Source organism: Egretta garzetta, unplaced genomic scaffold, assembly GCF_000687185.1.
Source record: "Egretta garzetta isolate BGI_Z169 unplaced genomic scaffold, ASM68718v1 scaffold197, whole genome shotgun sequence".
Classification (NCBI taxonomy): Eukaryota; Metazoa; Chordata; class Aves; order Pelecaniformes; family Ardeidae; genus Egretta; species Egretta garzetta.
The window spans coordinates 4,118,506-4,124,665 of record NW_009260274.1 but is presented as its reverse complement, the minus strand read 5'-3'; the positions used below and the strand labels follow the sequence as shown (position 1 = coordinate 4,124,665).

The 6,160-nt window shown below is 46.5% G+C and overlaps 1 protein-coding gene and 1 long non-coding RNA gene across 5 annotated transcripts in view; both read left to right on the top strand.

The window, feature by feature from the left end:
* The window catches only part of ZEB2 (zinc finger E-box binding homeobox 2), a 121,153-nt gene that overhangs the window by 17,781 nt on the left and 97,212 nt on the right, over positions 1-6,160 (top strand). The gene's annotated exons all lie outside the window — the stretch shown is intronic.
* LOC118452666 lies at positions 1,357-3,733 on the top strand. The gene is made up of 2 exons (XR_004842473.1): positions 1,357-2,299; positions 2,870-3,733. It is a non-coding gene; the product is annotated as an uncharacterized LOC118452666 (long non-coding RNA).

The window sequence follows — 6,160 nt, the reverse complement described above, 5'->3', positions numbered from 1 at the left end:
GGAGACAGCTAAAGTGCAGGCAGCGAGCTGACAGCAGCGGCGGGCAGGCAGGGGGAGAGGGCTCAGCACCCCCCTGCACCCCCCCAGATCTCCCCAGTTGTGTGTCGTCGTCCCCCCCGCCCCAATCCCTCCTTGAGCCGCCGCAGAGGGACCGAGCGCTGGGAGCTCACCCCGGTCCCCAGGCTGGCTGGGGAGGGGGTGGGGGGAAAAAAAAAAAAAAAAAAAAGCAACCTAATTAAAAAAAAAAAAAACCCAACCCCATAAAGAAGGGAAAAAGGTGGTGTAAGCCAGAGAAGCGCCGAGCTGAAGTTGCTGTGGCTAACAAGCTTATTTTGCGGCGATGCTTTGCGGAGTAGGGTCGTGTTTGTGCACTACGGCTGTTAAGAGAAGTGACGGAGAAGGTTGTTAATACCCATGGAAACATATTTTGATCAGCTCAAAAAAAAGAAACAACAACCCCAAACACCCCAACCCAGAGAGACGCTCATCTGGAAAGATAATTACATCAGAATCAAACCAAACATTTCCTTGAATATGTGATTTCATTTATCCTCTGTCACGGGGGTGAGGGGGGCTTCAAGTAGAAAGAGGTGAAAATTAATTTTTAATAGATTATTGGCCAAACCGGGATCGTTCCCTGCGACACTCCCCCACCCCGGCAGAATTTGACTTCTTTGAAAATAATTCCACATCATAGGTAGCGCGGAAGGGAGCAGCGTGGCACGGAACAGGCAACACCATCAGACCCGTTCCTTCCTTAAAGGTGAAAAAGAGCAAACGGGCCTTACTTTCCTGGGGAAGAGAGCCGATGATCTACCTTATTTATTATTTCCCCCCCCACCCCTTTCAAATACATATCTGTAGTCTTTACCAGATGATTAAAAATCCCTCTCGCTTTTCCTACCAGACTTGTGCTAAAGTAAGCCTTGCTTTCAAACAGTTTTTCAGCTGGGTGTGTGACAGGCATTGGCTGAGCTGCTGATGCCCATTCGACAGGCACTGTTGAGCTAAAGTGGTGTGACGGCACAGTTTTGTTAAGCTGTGAACAAAGGGCTGGAGATGCCTCGCTGGCATCATCCATGTGCATATTGGCCTTGTCACAGTTTTGCTTGATTTAATGCTCTGTTTATTCCTCGATATTAGAACTTAAATTCCAAACAATATGTTTTCGTATACTACGCGCAAACTTTATTTTAAAAGCTTTCGCTCCCGAGAACCACAGATCCATTTGCCTCTCCGATATCCGTGCAGCAAACATTTAAAAACGTAGCTGCCAGAAAAATAGGTGGCCGGTAGCCTCTTCACTCTTATCCAGTTAAAAAAAAAAAAAAAAAGGGATTTCAGTTTGAAAAAAGTCGTGTGAGGGTAAGAGATTTATTTCTTCTTTGATCATTTCTTGAGAGTTGTTATTTTTTTTCAACAGTGGATTTGCTTATAAGCTGCTAAGGAGAGGTTACCCGGTGGGCAGGCGGGGCGGGCAGGACGGGCCGTGCACGTGCCCTGTTGTCCCGGCGGGCTGGCGGGGATAAACGCGGCGCTTCGCAAATACCTGTAAGCCTGGGCGGGGGACTATTGGCGGCAGACATGAAGCAAGCGGGGTTACGGCAGGTTAGTGGAAGGGAGCAGGAAAGCAGATTAAGTTGAAAATGTATATTTTTTTATATATATATATATATGCTCATTAGGTGGCCACAACTTTGTATCTCAGCAGTTCACCAAGAGAAAAATGTGAGCATACGGAGCTATATTTCGGTTCTGATTCTCTTCTTTTAGGGATGCCAGAGGCTTTATCTATAGAAAGTTTTTTTTTGGGGGGGGGTGTTGGTGTTTTTTTCTTTTTTGGTTTGGTTTTTTTCTTCTCCTTCTTCGTCGCCTTTTTAAACTCTCTTCAGGTTTGCTGCAAGTGTTTGCTAAGAGATTAGTTAGCCAGCTTCCATGGCGGAGGTAGCCCTGGGAAGCAGCTCGTTGCTGGGAGGAATGCTCAGTAGGTCAGGGCGTGAAGATATAAGGAGCTGCCCAGCTGAGGCTGGGGATCAGGTATTTTCCTCTTTGTTTCCTATCAGAGACAAAGTGCTTATGGAAAGGTTTGTGGTGAGACATCAAATCCCAGCAGGAGCACAGATGTTCCCACTTTTACAGGCTTACCAATGAACATTTCAGCTTAAACAAGTTTATGAAATAAAAGATTTATTTATTTTTCCCCGGTAGATGCAGCATCTTAGTTTGATTGTGTAAAGATTGTATCGCTCCAGCCACTCCGGGTTATTCGGTCCAAGGCACGGTGCTTTACTCGAGGGCTGTAAGTAGGGATGGGAGAGAGGGAAGGAGGGGGAGGAGGGAGCCTTCAGCAAAATGAAAGTATTCCTTCTCCAAACAGTGCAGTCTAGAGCCTAAATCTGAAATTGAATCTGCTGGGCAAAACCTGTACTATTTTTCTACCTGCCCTTAGTCTGCTTCCTTTCAACTATGACAGTTTTACTAACTGAAATGAATGGGCTCGCTTTCTCCCGTACCTTTTCTCAGTATGCGTTTACATCAAGTACTTCAAACAGAGAGCTGGGTGATATATGTAGGGGGACAGCTTGCACAGAATAAGCTTTAATGGTTAATTTTTGTATAGCTTTATAAATGAAAGGGACTTAAACCTACTAGCAGTATAGATCACAAGACCTTATGTGGTCTATTCTTCTCTAGATGCACAAGAGATTTACGTGCCTAAGTCCCATAAGAGTTAATGGGAGTTACGCATGTAAATCTCTTCCACAGTGAGATAATAGACCCTTTTATGTATGGATAGCTGGATTCTTACAAAAATCACCTACTGAACAGTAGACTTTATGTCCTTCCCTCTTAACAAATATTTATAAAGCGAGCAGGCCAGCAGATGAGACCAGGAACCCCCCAAGATGTCTCCAAACGGCAGCGACCCCCATGCCCCCGTGGAGGGTAGCAGCATGGGAGCCCTCCCCAGGTCGGCCTCGTCCCTTCGGTTCGGTGTCCCGGTTTTGGTCTGCGGTGGGTGATGCTGCAGGTCTGGTGGTGATGGGCTAGCACAGCGGCTGATGTGGCTTCTCCCCCCTTGGCAAGTCCTAGCTGATGGAGACCTCTCCCTCCATGGATTGTGTGGGCAACTGGGAGAGCTGCCACCTCTCTTCTGGGGGGGTCCCCTCCCCTGCTGCAGGCAGCACAGGTAACCTCTGGGGTGGGCTTCTCCCCGTGTCCCACCTGTACTGGGGGATTCATAGCCTTGAGGTGGGAGACCCCCAGCAGAACCATCCCGGGCCACTGGCGGAGCACGGTGGTGGTGGCACCATCTCCCAAAGCCCGGGTGCTGCTAGAGCCACGCGTCTGCTCCCTTCCCGCTCCGGTGCGGCCTCCCTCCCTGGGAAAGCAAGCAGGCTTTGCCTCCAATGGGCACGGTCTCGGTGCATCTCCACGGGGAGATAGATATATAGATATATATATATATATATGTATAAAACTTGGACGATCTGTATCTGCCAGCCATGAGTCAGATTAAGGTCTTATCCCCCTGTAACATGCAGCTGGAGATGGCCGGTGCCACGGCACACGTGTGTCAGTAACGATCCCCGGGGTTGGTGAACTGTGAGTCTTTTTGCCATCGTTGTTTCTTTCCATCACTCACCTGCTCCTTCCCGATAGCGATCTGAGGGAGTTGGGCAAGTGGCAGACTTGCCAACCCGCAGCTCCCAGGCTTGGCAAAAAGCAAGCCGAAAAAAAAACCCCAACCCCAACCAAACCCCCAAACTTACGCCTCGAGACTATCAGATTAAATCCCAGGGTTTCTACCAGCGGCGGGATGGGAAAAGCCCATTGTTTGTTGATTATCGTGTCATCAGCCCCGGCTGATACGAGGATGCTCAAGGAAAACACACTTCGGTTACAGTTGATTTTCAGATTCCAAAATGGTGCTGCAAAGTCTGTGCATGCCTAATTATATTTTATGCTAGGCTGTGCAATACAAAATGTATGCTGCAGCAATCAGTGAGTTAACAGTATCAATCAATTTGTAAACAGATGAAGTCACTCATTCCCAAACTGGTTTTCCAAAAACAATTACTAAATTACAATAGAAAAAAATTGTACAGTTACTGTATTTGTGTGCTGTGTTACAATCAACATACCAGGGAAACAAAACAATTTAATGCAGAAAAATCATCATTCATCTACATTATAATTGCTTCTTTTTCACATCTACAGGGCGGTTAATTAAAATTGTGATTAAATGCGGTCGCGCTGCCTAAGATGTCTTGCCCAAAACAGGTGGTACAGAATTTAAAAGTAAAAAAAATGTAATTAGCATTGGAAATTGAGAAATTGCCTGTAAGAATCAGTGTTAATTTCAGTCAGTGATGAGGTAATTTATAAATGAATGCAGTGGAGGCTGTGCAAATGCACAATTGCCTTCCTGCCTATTCTTAGCATTCTCAGCATGCAGGTGAAAATGTTTTCAAAATATTGAGGTAATTTGAAAATCAATCCGTGCATTCGGTATCTTTTTTTTCTCCCCGTTCGCAGCAACCGCTGAACGAACGCTGCCAGAGATGGCAGGGTGCATCACTTTTGCACTTTTGGGGGAGCGATATTCTGCCTGCCGTGGCACCAGCTAGAGTTGAACTAAGGAAAATGTTTGGCTAAGATCCTTTACAAAGGCCAAAACCGGCGCTTGAAGTCCCCAGTAATCCCGAATGTCTTCAGCCACGGTGTGTGTTTGAACGATGCGGTATCAAAAAACCAAGTGACTGCGACCCGCAGTGAGTTGAAACAGCGCAGCACAGATAGCGCGGAATAGGAGAGATGCTAATATGGCATGGAAATCATAACGATTTCTTGTTTAAAATTAGTACAGCACACTAGAAAAGCCTCCGTAGTACCGATGCTTTCTGCAAAAACTCTCTTTTTAGACCCGCATTTCAAATTTCATCCTCCAACCACAAAAGGATCGTTAACTAGGTTATGCATACAGAGATTTTCCCTTAGATGAACTTTGTTTGTTGGTATTTTGGTGCTTTCTCTAAACTTCCAGCGAGCAAATGAGAAATGCTAATTCCTAACACAAAAATATGACCTGCAGATACAAAAAGCTAGAGGCAAACCTGACAACAAACAGATATTAAAGATTTAAAATCTTCTTGACAGGCAAAAAAAAAAAAAAAAATCCAAGGCACACGTTGCTGGAACTGACATTTCCATGATTTGAACAGTCCTTGTCCCCCTGTTTGACTCCGCAGAGAGCCCTGGCTTAGTTATCCCTGTGTATATTTAAAAATAACTTGGACTTTCGATAGCGTCGATCGCCGGGCGGGAATATGAGAAAGCTGTTTGAGTTTTTGAACAGGGACGTACAGGTGTTGGTACCAGGTCGCTGTGAAATGCACGCACGGTGGCTTTTGAACATAACACGCTTTAATTAAAGCAAGCTGGTCTTCCTGCAGAAAGGCTGATTTAGCCATGTAATTTAACTATTGAAGCCCTTTCTATTAATTTTTCCTTGACATATAATAATGAACTTTTCTTCCGGCTGACACTTGGTTGGTTGGGTTTTGTTTTGGTTTTTTTTCCCCCCTTCCTTTTTGCTAAGCCCCGCGCACTTTCAGAGGCGGTTTTGATGCTATTTAATTTGCTCGTACAAAAACCCCCGCGAAGGGATTAGGCCCAGGAAGGGACGAGGGTAAGGCCATGCCGTGCCGGTGCGTGCTGGACCGCTGTGGTGCTGCGGGGAGGCTGCAGCGGGGCCGGGCAGAGGATGCGGGGTGGGATGGTGGCGGGATGCTGCCCCGGCCCCCGGCTCTGCTGGTCCAGAGCTGGGGAAGGTGAGGGCAGCATCAAGTGCCATGTGTGCTCTCCGGCGAGTCAATTAACCTCTCCGTGCTCATTTTCCCTCTCTATGAGACGGGGAAATACTGCGGGACTCGTTCAGAGGGCTTTTGCGGAGCTTAATATCTCTAAAGCGTTCTGCCATTCTCTGGGAGCGCAGAGGAGCAAGGATCGTGCGTCGTTTCGTCAGAGGGCAAGCGGATGCCAAGGAATTTGACCAAGAAAATTACGAATGTATGTTTCTAATAATCAAATTCTTGGAGTTTATTATACAACCGATTATTCTAATTTAGAAGACAATATTGCTTTTAACTGCCACCTC